General features: G+C 27.1%; 1 protein-coding gene across 2 annotated transcripts in view; it reads left to right on the top strand.

Moving 5' to 3' along the window:
• LOC123301842 (thyroid receptor-interacting protein 6) overlaps positions 1-15,541 on the top strand; it is a 303,615-nt gene that overhangs the window by 87,848 nt on the left and 200,226 nt on the right. For both annotated transcript variants that reach the window (XM_044884771.1, XM_044884765.1), the window contains exon 2: positions 1,526-1,587. The gene's annotated coding sequence lies outside the window, so the exon portion shown is untranslated. The remainder of the gene's footprint in view (positions 1-1,525; positions 1,588-15,541) is intronic.

The following is a 15,541-nucleotide window of genomic DNA, read 5'->3' as shown; positions in this document are numbered from 1 at the left end:
TTACGCAGCTAAAAGATATGCACGGTTTTCAATTTTTTAAATTGTAAATTAGTCATAATTCATTGAGTAGATCAGAAAAGGTAGCCATGAATTGTAACATTTTCTATTCTAAATTTTTACAGAAATCTTTAATTTATGGTTCAAAATGATGTTCATAACTCCGCACCATCTATGATCATCATTTTGAACAAACAAACTTCCTTACTTTTACATTTATAATATATAGGGATTTAAGTTATTACTTGGTATTTGAGGTACTACACATTACCTCATATATAATACATACATACATACATATACATCATTAGTGTGCAATTTATTTCACTTATTTTCTCTCCATCAATTCAATCGTCCTTTTTAACAATCTCCACATTTCCAATATTATTTATTATACATACATACATACATACATACATACATACATACATAAATACATACATACATACAATTTGTATTGTTAACTTTAATAGGGTGAATTGTTATTTAGTTTATTTGTAATGCACATTATTATTACAATTGATCAAGAAATGAAGGTGATGAGGGTTAAGAGTACTACTCTCTCATTTACTAAAGACATTTTTATTTTTGAATGTTTGCTTGATTGGTCCCTTTATTGGAAAACTAAAATCAAGTTGTTATTTTGAAGATAATAATTAAAAATTTAGTGATATTGAGGAACACTTTTTGCAAATTTGTAACAATAGTTTATTAAAATTCAACAGACCATTCAAGTTAAACCATTTGCGGATGTGGAATGCTGAATGTTTTGGGCATAAAATAATGATACCAAATAACGGAACAACAAGTGAAATTTACAAAATTTAAAAAACCACCGACAAATTATTCGGGCATGGAACCCTAAACTCGCATTTGAAACATATCTAAGAACACTCTCCATTAAATTGTCTTTTTTCTTAAAGCCTGTTCCAAACTGAGCCGATTTGGAAGATCATCGCGATTTTTAGTTTTTTCGGGTACGGAACCCTAAATTCACACTTGAAACAAAAACCAAACAAATCAAAATCGGTTCAGTCGTTTAGGCGCTTCGATGCCATAGACAGGCAAACTTATAACACCCCTTTTTTTAGTTCGGGAGTTTAAAAATGATCATTAAGTATCAATAAATATCTGACATTCTAAAGACATAAAAATACTGATGGGCGAAAATTTAAGAAACAGAAAACGGAATAAAATTCGGATCAATTGTCATGGAACCGTTTTACTCTGCGAAGCAAATATAAAATTAGATAGAGATTAAAAAAAGTTACAACATACGTAATTAAATTATACCAAATTATTCAATAATTTATAAGATATATTTGGATAATTCGTCAATAACCCTTTGACGATTGATATCTTATTTTATTTTTTCATGAAATAAACTTTAGTTGCAGAGAATCTTATCAAGATTTTAAATGCTATCTGTCGATTTTTTTGACAATTAATAATAATCAAGAAGGATAATAAATAACGAACACTATTATTACTAATTGTTTTCTAATTAAAATTTTTCATTTTGTTTCAGAACAATCAATTAACAGCGATTTCATGAAGTTTTAACTCGTTCAAAATGTTTGAATTTAGAAGGTATGGTAATAAAATTTCCAAAATTTTTTTTGCTTTTTTTTTTGTTCCACATAATATCAATAAAATTGATATTCAAGGCTGCTGAATATTATTATTAATTAAAGGACTTGTTTTTACTAAAAATTTAATTTAAAGTTAAATGACGCTTGAATATACTTGTCACATATTTGTACACACTCTGGCAGTCAAGCCAAGCCATCAGGCAAGTAGGTACACATTGTTATCAGTTAATTAAAAATTTAATGTCACCTTGTGTCCACTTATCTATGTAATAATAATTTTAATAAGTTATTAATCATTTAATAAATTTATTCATTTATTTATACCTACAGAGTGTTTGAGTAAAAAATAACCAATTATCAATACATAGTATTAAAGAGAGTCGCCCTTCGCGTCTATTTATATCCTTCTAAACCACGCAACGGATTTTGAAACGGCTTTCACCAGTTTCAACCAGTTGTTGAAATATTGTATGTAGCTTCAACTAGTGGTCTTGTAAAACAGTCGAAACATAGTGATATACTTTTCGAAATTTCGAAAACCAAATAATTGTGTTGGTTTTTTAAACTCCCCTAGTTTATTAAAAACTAGATGATCCGGTGAACTTCGTTTCAACTACATTTTATTTGATTATAAATTTTAATTAGCCATTATTAATGTTTATTAAACTAACTACAGCTCCAATTCATCATTAGCTCTGGCATGCTTAGCTCACTCGCTAGCCCCCGCTTATTCTACCTACTAAACACAAACTTTACTTCAAAGATAAGAATCGCAAAATAGTGATTGAGATCTTTGGTAACTTATTATTGCTCATAGATGCTTTTGAAATTTTGATTTTATTTATTTTCGAGTTGTTTTTTTGAGTTTTCTCTAATACTATGGTAGCTAAACATTCCTGGTATTATTACGAACATAATACCAACAAAAAGAGTTATTCGGTCCAGCCGTTTTTAAGCCATAGCCAGAATGCGAAAAACTGTATACTTGTAGGTATATACATGGTGTCTTTTTTTAACATAACATTTGCAAAAAAATTTAAAAATAAGTCAGACACAAAATATCGTTTCATACAAAAGTTCCATCATTTGAAAGCCTCCTTCAATTTCATATGCATGTTTATTTTTAGGTAGATAAGTTCTAGGTTAAATAGTGGTCAATTTCAAATGGAACCCTATTGTAGGTTGTTCATATTAGATAAAGGAAAAAAGATAACTTTTATCTGAAACAAATTTTTTTAACGCAAATTTTTTGTGAACTGAGCAAAAAATAATCGAAAATTCGTAGAATGTGAAGAAGTTTTTTCGATTAAGACACGAAATCATTGACAATTTTTTCAAATTTCTTTCTTAAAAAGCACTTTGTATACTAATCGTTCAGTTTACATCTAACGTTCTGAGTTAAACATGTCTAAGAACGCGTGCGTTTCAAAATTTTATAAGCATGTAAAAATATTTACTTTTAATAGAATATCCTGAAACACTGGGTAATGTAATAAATAATTAATTATACATATTCTATCTATATAAAAATATATATCATTTTTTGATGTCACCTTATTTAAAATAATATAATTAAAAATTACTATAATTAGAACGTCATATTAAATTGTTTAATGTATAGAAAATTATAGGTTTATTAAAATATAAATAATCTTTATTGTCTTTTAAAATTGTTAATTAATTAGCATAATATGTGTTGAATGCGATTCAAATAATTTATGAATAGTAAATATTGGTTAAAAAATATAAGTTTTTTATTTTTAATTTATGATGCTTCATAATAATTTTTGAATTAATTTTTATGATTATATTAATCAAATATTTTTGTATGATTAGCAATTTACTAATTAGTATATTAGTTCATTATCTTTTAAATATGCTTAAAATATTTTATATATTTTATAGTCAGATAAATCGATCATTAAAATTTTCTATAAAATTCTTTAATATTCCAATATAATTGTTTTCAAGGTTACTCGTTGAGGTTAGGAGAGGGGACAACGTAAAAATTGACTTAGATTATAGTATAAAGTTTTAAACAGTTTTCAATTAAGACAGCGCTATAAAGTATCAAATATCAACCATCATCTTCGATAAAACAGCTGTTTTTTGGTTATCAAATTTGTTTGCATAAATGACAATTTTTTATTTATCAAAATATATTTTTAACACCATACAAACGAAATAACAAAACTTGAAAATGATTTTTTTACAAATATTTAGTAGAAAATACAATTTTGATTCCTTGGAAACAAAAAATAAAATTCATTGATGGTGAACTAAGTGAGCCTTATCCTAGTTCAGTTAATTAGCCATATTTGATTATCTTTATCATAGACACTTAGATTAGTACTTTGCTCTTTCCCTTGCATACTTGGTGTTGTTCTTTGATCTTGCTCTTACACATATGCAAGACAAAGCAATACTTGCAAGACCAAGAACCAAAGACAAAGATCCTAATCTCATAACATTATTTCTGAATTAAACAAAAGACAGCGAAATATATTTTTGGTTTTTTTCTTCTTCTTGCTCATCACTAAATTTACTTATTTCCCCATTATAGATACAGTGGATCACCGATAATCCATCTCCTGGCTATTCCCACTCCCCCTGAATCCGACTATTGTTTTTGTATTGAAGTATTATTTATCCTTCAGAGTACAACAGCATATTCTTATCATTGGATTTGTGTTTTATCGGTTTACAAAGTACTCTTTTGTAAAAAATTCCGGACTATAGGGGGTCTTAGGCAGTACTTAAAAATCCGACAAATTCGATAGTCTGTTACCGGAGTTACCGTAGATCCACTGTATTAACATTCGGATACTGATCGAAATAGAAAGTGGTACTCTCACGGGTCAACTAGTGACAAATTAAATAACATATAAAAAATTTTAGTTAAATAAAAAATCGTAAATTAATTCAATCGATGTCAACAATAAACATATCACAAATAATTTAATTAACAAATATCATTTAATATGACATTTTTAATGGGAAGAATAATTTAATGTGAGGATTTTTAATTGGTCTGTTAGCTTTTCGTTTTACCAGTAGAATAGCTTACTGGTACCCTAATATTAACATACAACAAAATCCAGACAATGTTATTTTATTTTAATTTATAGATCTTATTTATGTTTGATTACTTTAAAAATTTTATGATCCATTAATATCTAATATACAGGATAATTTTTTTAAAAGTTTCCAGCTTTTGTTTTTTTTTTTTTTAACGGAATGGAATATCAAAAAACAATTCATTTGCATTTTTAAAAAATAACAACATATTTTTTGTAACAGATTCAGATTATTCGCCTTAAAAAATCAAAAATGCTTTTCTCAGTCCTCAATTTTCAGCACCTGAATTAAAGATTTTTAAGCCTAAAAACTATAAAAATAGTAGGTATAGGAAAAAAATTTTGTGGACAAAAATTACTTAAAAATTATTGTTTTGAAAATTTGTTGGTTAAATATTTTCATCGTTAAATATTTTTAACCTGAAAATATCTGAAATCTAAGGAAAAAAATTTTCAGGCAATGCTACTTTTCTTGTGACAAAGAATCAGAATCTTCTATAAAAAATATAGTTCCATTTTAGAAAACTAAGTTAATCCCTATTTGACCCAGAAAACTAATTTAAACTTCAGTAATTAGATTATTATTTTTTTAGATTTATTTAATAATTCAATATTCCTTTTTTAATTAACATAATATATATTCTTTACACTTTAATTTCGCTATTTAATAAAAATTATAATAACTAAATTAAAATTTTTGAACACAAGTCCAGAGTTTAGTGCATCATTCATTCAATCCATGTTATTAATCAAACATTATTCATCAAATCATAATAAAATGATTGACATATGATTATATAAATAAATTAACTCTAATCAATCAATATATCATAGACATTATTATTAATAATAATTTTTTTTAATAACTCTTGGTTGAAGTAAGTGAGGGCAGGTGTGATTATATTTTATAAATATTATACTATGGATAGATGATTAGAAATAATTAATAAATAAATAATTAAAAATTAATTAGTTGTTTCCTGTATGTGTGTGTATGTATGTGTATATTTTAAAACCACCATCTGTTACCATATTTTTCGTTAGTGTGCGGTTTTTAAAGTTGACAGCTGCTGTTTTCATACGAGCAATGATGTGATATTGACTTTGTTATATAGTTCATTCGCTGTGGCCGATTTTAATGAAATGGCGATAATACTCATTCTTTTAGGGCATATAATTTAGTTTAAATTTGTACTAAGTATTTTTATTAATTGAAAAATCAGATTTATTATTTTTTTTACGATTATAATTTTACTCTGAAGAAAAAAAATTTGGATTTGATGAAAAATATTCGGGCCTGGATTCGAATTATCCTAATAACCGTTCTACCACTTAATCAAATCATTATTTTAATGTTGTAGTCTCGTTTGGTATTTACGTAACACGTATGACATTTTCACAAATTTGAAAGTATCAATGTTGAATTTTCTAATTAATTATCCAGTGATCATATGTTAAGATCAATTTGAGAGAAATCACGCTAAACTAAAATTAGTGACTGTCGTACCAGGTCATGCTTTTCAAAATTCTGATTTTGTAAACCCTTCAGCACTCTCGTTATGAGCATTTTTCTCACGCTCGATTTAAAATATTAATACATTTTATTTTTCAAATGGTATATGTGGTTGAATTTCTTTCTATCTTCATATAATTTTATCTATTTTCGAATTCTAAATTTTTCAGATTGTTCAACTTATCTATAGTCAGTATTATCTTTATCTTACACATATGTGCGTAACTTTGGTCTTACACTAACAATTTGGTCTTTCCATAATTAGCTATGCCTGTCGTAGTCACTTTGTCATACTTTGGTCTTGAGCTATTCCATAAATTGTTAGACCAAACAAAATTAAGACAAGTATGTAACTCAAAGGTATCAAACTCGTAACACTTAGTCTGTTAAACAGAGATAATAAATGTAGTATTCTTTTTGGCTTTGCTCCTCACTATCTTTATACCGCTTATCGTATCGTTTTTGCCAAAATATGAGCAAATACGCTCTGCTTATACAAAACTAATATATTAGAATTGTCTAGCCGGCGAAGGGGAAGCCGACCGCCATTTAAAATGGTAAACCATTTTATAACGGTACACAAATTATCTCCCTTATAACTTACCTACAATTGAATATTGTACAAAGAACAGATTCTATAACTAACAAAATAAAATTCAAATTCCAAGCTCAATTTACACCTAAAAACCATAAGATAAAATTTTCTCTTTTAGCATGTCTGTAAACAATTTTGCACTTTACATGTTTCAATTCATATTACTGAATTGTTTAAACCTGAGATACAGCGCATGTACTAATATCGTTATGTTTTATTACTGTATTAGTAAAATAAAGCTTGGCTTAGATGATAATGATGTATAATAATGTGCGTTTAGTTAGCTCAATAATATAATGGATTTGTCTTATAATAACACCACTGATTTAAAAAAAAAAAAAACTAATTATAATTGCTTTTTTAAATAAGATAATATGGTTACTCATAATTTTATTTACTAATTGTTTGTTCATTAATAATTTTTTACTTCTATCATAAAAAGTTTAAGAATGTTAATGTCAGTCTTTCAGATATACACAGATACGCCTTCTCTCCTTTCTATATCTGGAAAATTTCACAATTTGTACAATATGATGGGCTTGGAATTATGTAATGCGTTTTAAATTAAAATACTTCAAAAGGAGATAATGGCAAATCTCGTTATTTGAAAATTTATACAAAATTGGATAAAAATCACTCAATAAGATTTTTATCTGCAGGTAACTATTTTTCCAGATGTTCATTGAGGGAATATACGATACTTGAGGGGTTAAAATTATGAACGCTTTTGAGACCTATTTGAAAATATTCATCTGAAGTTAAAAAGTTACCTAGGAAGTTTGATTTAATTTTTGACTTACTTATATTAACTATTTACTTTCAACTACATTATACAGGATCTTAAGTTTATGTGTTCAAAACTCCCAAACGGATGAACCGATTTTGATTTAGTTGATTTTATTTTGATAATTTGTTTGAAAGGTGAATTGATCGAAAGTATTCTCACCTTCGATACAAGAAAATCTTTTTGAAAGTTTGAAAAGATTCCCGGGAAAACATCTTTGAAATTGGTATAGGGCGTTACGAATTTTGCATGTAATTTCAGATATTATCTAAGAAGTGTTTATTGGAGCTGAGCTGTCAATTAACTCTTTCATCCTCTTTTTATATAGACATAAAATGTTTCTTGTGTTTTGAGAATCAGTACACCTCCAGAGCCCTTCTGATTGAATAAATCAATTAAAAATTTTAATGTGCATTAAAATAATGCCCTGGAAGTATCATCAAATTCCCATACGAATGAACCGATTCGAACCGATTCTGATTTCGTTTTTTTTTTTTTTTTTTTTTTTTTTTAAAGGTAACTTGAGAGTGTTTTAGCTATTAAATTTGAATATTATATTTTATAATTATAATTATTATATTAAATTTTTAGAATCATAATTGCTAATTTTATTAAGAGCATTATTTAAAAGTTAAATATCCAGAAATCTGAGTCGCATAATTAGTTTTATAAAAATGTATAGAATTTGGACTCCAAAAAAAAGGTTATAGATATTAAATTTAGTTTTTTTTAAATGTAAATGCTAATACCTTTTTAATTAATAGTGTATAGGTTTACAGATAAAAAATATTTATTTCAAACATATAATTTGAAACAAAAACCTGTTCTTAATAATATTTATTTGTTATTTTTTTCATAAATATCTATATATACATATAACTTTTAATACACATCTAATTATCTACATGTAAGTAGTTATTATAAATCCTTAAATACAACTGTAATTTTCAAAATGAATTATAAAAATATACATACAGATCTTATGTTCTACACAAAGACCTGAATTATTTTTGTGCTGTCTTATTTCTGTTTTTTTTTTTCTTTTTTTTTTTTGAAAAAGTGTATATTTTGTTAAAAGAAATCTTTGTGGGGATAAAGGACTCTCTTAAATAAAAGGTTCGTTTTACCTTTTATAAAATTTAGTAATAATTTGAAAGTAAAACGTTACAAAATTTCATATTGTGCAAACGTAGATATTCACCCAGATCTATTAAAAAAATAATTTTATTAAATTTTAATATTGACAGTCTAGTTTTATTTCCAGATTGAGGGACGAAAAGCTGTTTTTGTCAAGTTACTTTGCTTTTTAACCCTTCATAACGGTTGCGTAGAGAGAGTCGCTCATGCATATTTTAGAAGTTTTTTTAAAGCAGAGTTTTTCTCTTCACTTCAATAAAGTCAGTTAAAAAATCGCAATTCGGATGGCTTCATTATACTTCGGCTAGCAGATAAAAAATTATCTGCAGGTAACAGAAATAAAATGTGATAACTAACTATTATCATAATATATAAGTGACATTATCCATCCCGAACTGTTAAAATTCGTCGCATAGTTGCTGCGTTAGCTAAGCGATCTCCCTCTGAGGTTGGAAAAAAACACATTTTTCTTAAAATATTTCATTAGTATCCGGACCATGGTATTTAATAATAACTTCGTATTCTTACGGATTTATACAACAATTAGCAATGGACTGTAGTTCGAGTTCCATTAAATATGTATTTTTTTAACTTGATTTGCATTTATTAACCGACTTCAAACAAAAAAGGAGGGAATTATCAATTCGACTGTATTTTTTTTATGTGTGTTACCTCAGAACTTTTGACTGAGTGAAATGATTCTTTATCTATTTGAAAGCTGGTGCTTCCCATGTGGTCCCATTCCATTTTGATGTAGTTATGACAACGGCATCCATGAGAAAACCATAAAAGTCTTAAATTTGCATTAAGTATGCACAACAAGAGGACGCATAACTCAATATCACGCCAACCGATTTCGATGATTCTTTTTTTAGTGACAAATTAGTTAGTGTATTTCAGATTCACAAAAAACCACAAAATAAAAAAAAACTTTTAACAAAAAGAAAACCTACTTCAAAAGAAAAACTTTTCCAAAACAAATTAATATGCACTAAAAAAAAAATAATAATAATAATAAAAAACGATAAAATTATTGTTATTTTTTTAGTCGGTGTCAGCCAAGGTAATGTAGCAAACTGTTCTGTCAGAGTTGTTTCCTTGGCTGACACCGACTCCAACAATAACAATAATTTTAACTACATTATATTATCGTTATTTTTTTACTTTTTAGTGCATATTAATTTGTTTTGGAAAAGTTTTTCTTTTGAAATCGGTTTTCTTTTTGTTAAAAGTTTTTTTTTATTTTTTATTTTACTTTTTTCAGTTAAAGAGTTTATTACATTTTTACAATAGTCAATAGTTTTAATGTTTAGTAAATATTTACGGTAAGGACTGATAATGTGCAGGATGCAAATTTGTGGTACCTATACAGGCACCGTACTATGGTTTAGTTTTGATGAGCATTAGCATCGTTAATAAAATTCATTAACATCACTAATATTATATTAAATTTAAATTAATAATTAAAAATATATAGATTGAAAAATACTAATCTTAAAAAAACTTGATAAGTTCCTAAATAATATGCTACAGGTTAATGTTAGAAAAAGAAAACAGACCTATAAAAAGAAATAACTGGTCATTTTTGGTTGTTCTCAACTATATAATATATAATATGTATATATAATACTATATATTTAGTTTTTGGGTTTTCAGTTCGGCTTTTGTTTGGCGCATACATAACAACCACCTGGTTGCCCTTCCTTCATCAACCCCGCTTCAATAATATTTTTGTTGTTGGTACAGGTAGTTAAATATGGGATACATTTCTCCGTATTTAGTTCGATCTTTTTTTCTTTGGTATATACTACGGTAATAAAAACTAGTAATTTCTTACAACAACAAAAAAAAAGTTTAAAATGTAAGTTAAATCAGTTAGTTAACAAGTCGTGAAGTGATGTGATTTAATTTTTTTAAGGGTTAAAAAAATTGTATTTCTGCAAAAAAAAAAATTTTGTGAGTGATTTGGTGTGGTTTTTTGAGTTTGTTGTTGTTTTTTTTTATGTGAAAAGTTTTTGTGAATTTTTATGTTTTTACTCCTGTGATACAAAATTTCTTTATTTTTGTTATTTAATTTCACTAAAGGTGAGATATATTTTGATAATACAAGAATAATTAAAAGTTTTTTCTGAAATTTTGTAAAACGATTTTCTTCTATTTTGATAAGTAGGGACTAAATTAAAGACGAATATTTTGAAAATTTTATATGGAGACAAGTGAACTCTGATTTTTTTTTTACTCGACATTCATTCCCTTCTTAAATAACTTCTTACTCGGCTTTAACTAAAATCTAATAGTTTTTGATTTGTTGACATCTTAAGGAATAGCTGTAGCCCAAAAGAATCTGTTTCGAAACTTTTGAAACATTGTGTGGAGAGTTGTAATTTCCCTTAAAATGTCGAGAATATTAGGTAAAAATAAATATTTTGTTGTGTACGGTTAGTGGGATGAAAAAGGTATTATCAGTATTTATACGTTGAATTGTTTCTTCAATTTTAACCGACTTCAAACTAAAAAGAAAGAGGTTCCCGATAGTTTTTTTTTATGTTTGTTACCTCAAAACTTTTGACTGGGTGAACCGATTTTCATGATTCTTTATCTATTTGAAAGCTCGTGCTTCCCGTGTGGTCCCATTTCTGACAATGGTTCTGACATTTAGTTCAGTTCTGACAATGGTATCCATGCGAGAATCATATAAGTCTTAAATTTTCATTAAGTATGAGCGCGACAATGAACGACAAATGGAATAACTCAGTATCACGCCAACATATTTCGATGATTCTTGTTTTAGTATAAATTAGTGTATTTCACTAAAAATCATAAAATAAAAAAACTTAACAAAAAAAAACCTACTTCAAAAAAAAAAAAAAAACAATTCGAAAACAAATAATTAATATGCACTAAAAAGTAAAAATTAACGAAAATATAATGTAGTTACAATTATTGTTATTTTTTAATCGGTGTCAGCCAAGTTAATGTAGCAAACTGTTCTATCACAATCGTTTCCTTGGCTGACACCGACTCCAAAAATAACAATAATTGTAACTACATTATATTTTCGTTAATTTTTAGTTTTTAGTGCATATTAATTTCTTTTTGAATTGGTTTTTTTTAGCGTCGATTTTTTTTGTTAAAAGTTTTTTTATTAAATGTTCATGTATTTGTGACACCTAAATTTTAAAAATTATTGTTATTTTGTGAAATATTGAAAAAGTGGCATATTATTCAGAAAAAGAGTTATAAAATATAATATTCAGTTTTTTAATGTATGAAAACGTGTAACAAGAGGGGGTTGGTTACGAGTAGAGCACTAGGTTTCTTATAAAGCATAAGAAAAAAGCTTCGCCTCACTTCATCTTTCTCAAATTGTATTAAATTATTATTTTCTATAATATTTCTGACGTGTAATAATAAATCTACACAATTTTTTTCATTGTAGCTTACTTTGATTCTAAAGAATTTATCGACTAAATAGATTGTAATTAAAGTAATTAATAATGAAGAATACAATTGTAATTAAACCGTAAATAATTCTTAATACACATAAGAAAAAAAAAACATTGAAAACAATACGTACTTAGGTACATATTCACTGAAAGAACCTAATAACACACTACAAATTTTTCAGTATTGTTATACATTATTTAGAGCACAAATCATTATTTAAAATTGGTTCATTAAGTTTTTTTCCTTCTTTGTTTGAGGTTGTTATTATTTGTATTATTGAGAGTTAATCTGAAATCGATAGACAACAAACAAGCAAGAATAATTGTTCATAAAAAGAGTTCGTTACATTTTGATGGTGGAAATACTTTCGTCTAATTGCATATATTTTATGCAAATATTTTATTTTCATTGAGGGAGAATTCACTCGGATATGTTATTACCATAGAGATAATAATATTATAGAGCTGCTGCATAAAAATAAAAACTAAATAATTGAGTTTTTGACTTCAGAGAAATAGACAGAACTGCTAGAGTCTAGTAGTTCTGTCTATTTCTCTGAAGTCAATCTGAAGGCATGGGCGAGTTATTTTAAGTCAAAGCCACCATTGTTGTACCTTTATTGGATGCCATAAACTTTATTGTATATCCCTTTATCCAAGACCGCATTTCTCATAGAGGAGGAAGCGAGACGGGTATACGACTCGCCTATCTATCTCAGTTTCTCCTATAGTAATGAGATAGGTAGAAAAAAATGTTGTCTCTCTGTCTTACTCGTATTTTTGGTTGTCACTGTCTTATTCGTATTTTAAATGCAGAAGTATATGAGTGTTTTCTCTAAGCCATGTTTGCCTATGCACGTGCTAGACGTTCTTCCCTCTCCGCCTCGAAGCCAATAATAATTGCAACTACAATCAAGCTACTATGTTTTGTATATACTATTATGGTTATTGCTGGCGCGGGACAACAACACATGTACCTATATACTATAATGATTATACCACGAGAGACGAAGACAGGTATACGTGCATATCTTATTTGATCTCTCTCTACTGAGATCAATAGTTTGGCCGGAGACTTTGCAACTTTATGGTATTATCTCTATGATTATTAAAAAAACAGATAAGACGTTTGTATAGTGTTTCGATTAATGGTAAAATTGATCTGATTGCCTACAGCCAGATTAACTAATGACAATGTTCGTAGATACAAAAAAATCACATGGACAATTCATCTTAGGAACAGATAATGAGACGCATGAACATAAAAAAAGTAAGCGTTACATTTATAATGTACCAAAGTACGAAATGAATATAGTTCCCACCGGGTGTCCCACGACACCTATCGATCTTTTTTAATCCTTATTAATTTATCCTTCTTATTTAAGTTTTTGATATCCTAATTTTACACAAGATGTTGTAGATCTTGCTAATGTGAAACACCAAGACCACAGTTCAATTAAAAATGTGTTGGGCAAAAATAGTTTTCAATTTTTTACGGAAGGATCAAATCTAATGTGTAAGAGCCAGAGATTGCTAGACTAAAGTAGTAAGATAAAAAATGCTCTGATTTCGGTTTTAGTGCTTATCACTACTGTTTACGAATTTTCTATTGTTGTTTACTTGAAGAAGAAGTTGAAATTTGTTATCTTGTAGATTTTATAAATAATTGAATATTATTAAATTCTTAAAATCACAAGCAAAGTGTTTGGCTTTCAGTATTAAACAAACACTTTTTATACATACAATGTCGTAATGAATTCGTTGAAGCGTTCATAGTTAATTATAATTATTTGTATGTATGTATGTATGCATGTATGTTTTATAATAATAATTACTTAGTATTCGTTATTATTAGTGATGATGATTATTATAATATTTGTTGTTGTTCGTTGTCTTATTGTAATTGTACTGAACAGATGCGATAATGATGAAGATGAAGATCATCAATGATATTCAAATAATATTTATAATTATTATTATGGTGGTAGCAATGTTAACTTTGTGCTTCGTCAGATTGGCGCGAAGCGATGTCAGTTCAATGTTTGTTTGTTGTATCATCATCAATGTAATATGGATGTTGTTAGTCTTTCTTGTAACCTTGAAATTACAAAAAATAATGTAATTAAAATATTATTTTGTTGGCAGTACTTATTTTCACTATTGTTTTTAGTACATATAGATGATAAGTTTAGTCTGGGATAAATGATTCGAATTGTAAACAGACAGGAATATGATAATTTTTGTGATTTTTGCATTTTAGAAATTTGATGAAAAAATTTAAAATCATTCTTTTAGTAGTTTCTCATACTTTTTCCGCGGAGTAAGTTTTATAAACATTTTTAATTGGATTGTATTTTTGAGCACGCATGTACAAAAATCCGATCTATTGTAATCAATCCTGTTAAAATTAAATTCAAATTTGTTAAAATTATAGTCTTATATAGCTGTATCGCAACTTTTTTAAGACGTGGCAATATCTACATCAGTTATATCACGGAGCACTATAAATAGTACCTATCTTAATAATAAAGGTCTGTGATAGCTACACCCGGTAGGAACTATATTTTCTTTTCTTACCTTGGTACATTATAAATGTAGCGCTTACTTTTTTTCATTTACAAAATATTTTTTTGAAAATTTAAGAATATAAATAATTTAATTTTATAGCTATTTTAGTTTTTCTATATGAAATAATATAATTGTAGTATCAATTTTCTGGATAAGTAGTCAACCCAATTTGTGAGTTTATTACGTTTGGTTTGATTAGGATATTTATTATACCATAACATAAAAGTTGCATTGTATTTATTTTAAATTAACTTCTGATAACAGCTCAATTTTTTAAAACGATAAAACATAAAGTTTTGATTAAAAAATATAAATTGATAGTTATAAAAAGATTTTGCATTTTCTCAAAATTCATGGCAATCTGAATTTTGAGAAAATGACAATTTGTAAGCCTTAACAATAAACTTTAGTAATAATTATTAGCTAGCATGATTTATATTTTTTTAAATAATTTAAATTTGAATATAATTAGAATGCTTGCTGGAAAAAGATGAGTATCCACTAAAATATCTTCTTCCTAATCATTCAGCGTAATTATTTCTGTCGCCATCTTTAAGTTTTAAAAATTGCCCACAACTCCTCAACGTTCAAGATTATGATGTCATTAGTAACGTTTTCTCCGCGGCCATAAGAACCGTGGTCGTCTTTTAGAACGGCGAAGAAAGGTTTTAAGTGTTGTGAATACTTAGTCGAACGCTCTCATAGAGATACTTCATGCTTAATTTCTAATAACTTACTACTTACTAGACAATATAAATGTAACAAATACATGGCTGGTTCGACTCTTATTTCATTTCATTATTGAATAACAATTGATGGCTTTATTTATAAG

Source organism: Chrysoperla carnea, chromosome 1 (assembly GCF_905475395.1).
Source record: "Chrysoperla carnea chromosome 1, inChrCarn1.1, whole genome shotgun sequence".
Taxonomy (NCBI): domain Eukaryota; kingdom Metazoa; phylum Arthropoda; class Insecta; order Neuroptera; family Chrysopidae; genus Chrysoperla; species Chrysoperla carnea.
The sequence above is the reverse complement of the archived record's forward strand: the minus strand, read 5'-3'. Positions and strand labels throughout refer to the sequence as shown.